Here is a 721-nt window from a genome sequence, read left to right on the forward strand (position 1 = left end):
TTGCTATTTTTTTTTTTTTAATTTTAATTATATTGGGAAGTGTCATTTCTCCATCACGTTCCTTCTATCCACTTCCACTCACTCCCTCTAGGCACTCAATCTCAATAATTTCTGGGTTATCCTTCCTGTGTTTCTCTTTGTAAAGATGTTGTTGTTAGGTGCTATCAAGTTAATTCCAACTAATAATGACCCCATGTGACAGAGTAGAATTGCCCCTAGGGTTTCCTGGGCTGTAATCTTATCAGAAGCTGAACACATCTTTCTCCTGTGGAGCCACTGAGCAGATTCAACCGCCAACCTTTCAGTTAGCAACCGAGCCCTTAGCCAGGCCTCCTTTTGCGAAGATAAACATATCTGTTTTCTTATACCCTTTTCTTTCTTATATGAAGTGTTGCATACTATGGATACTTTTTTGCACCTTTTTTTTTTTTTTTTTTAATGGTATGCCCTGGAAACCACCCCTCATCAGTTCATAGAGATCTTCCTTAATCTTTTTCACAGTTGCATAGGACTCCATGTGGATGGACCACACTTCATTCAACTATTGCCTATAAATAGGAACTGATATTATTTCCAATATTTTGCAATTACAAATTATGCTGCAATGAATAACCTAGTGCATATGTGTTTTCACATTGTTGGAGGTGTGCCTTCAGGGTAAATTGCTAGAAATGAGATTGCTGGGTCAAAAAGATAAACACTTATCCACTTTTGTTAAATA

Source organism: Orycteropus afer, unplaced genomic scaffold (assembly GCF_000298275.1).
Source record: "Orycteropus afer afer isolate SDZICR_OR568_19922 unplaced genomic scaffold, OryAfe1.0 scaffold00822, whole genome shotgun sequence".
Classification (NCBI taxonomy): domain Eukaryota; kingdom Metazoa; phylum Chordata; class Mammalia; order Tubulidentata; family Orycteropodidae; genus Orycteropus; species Orycteropus afer.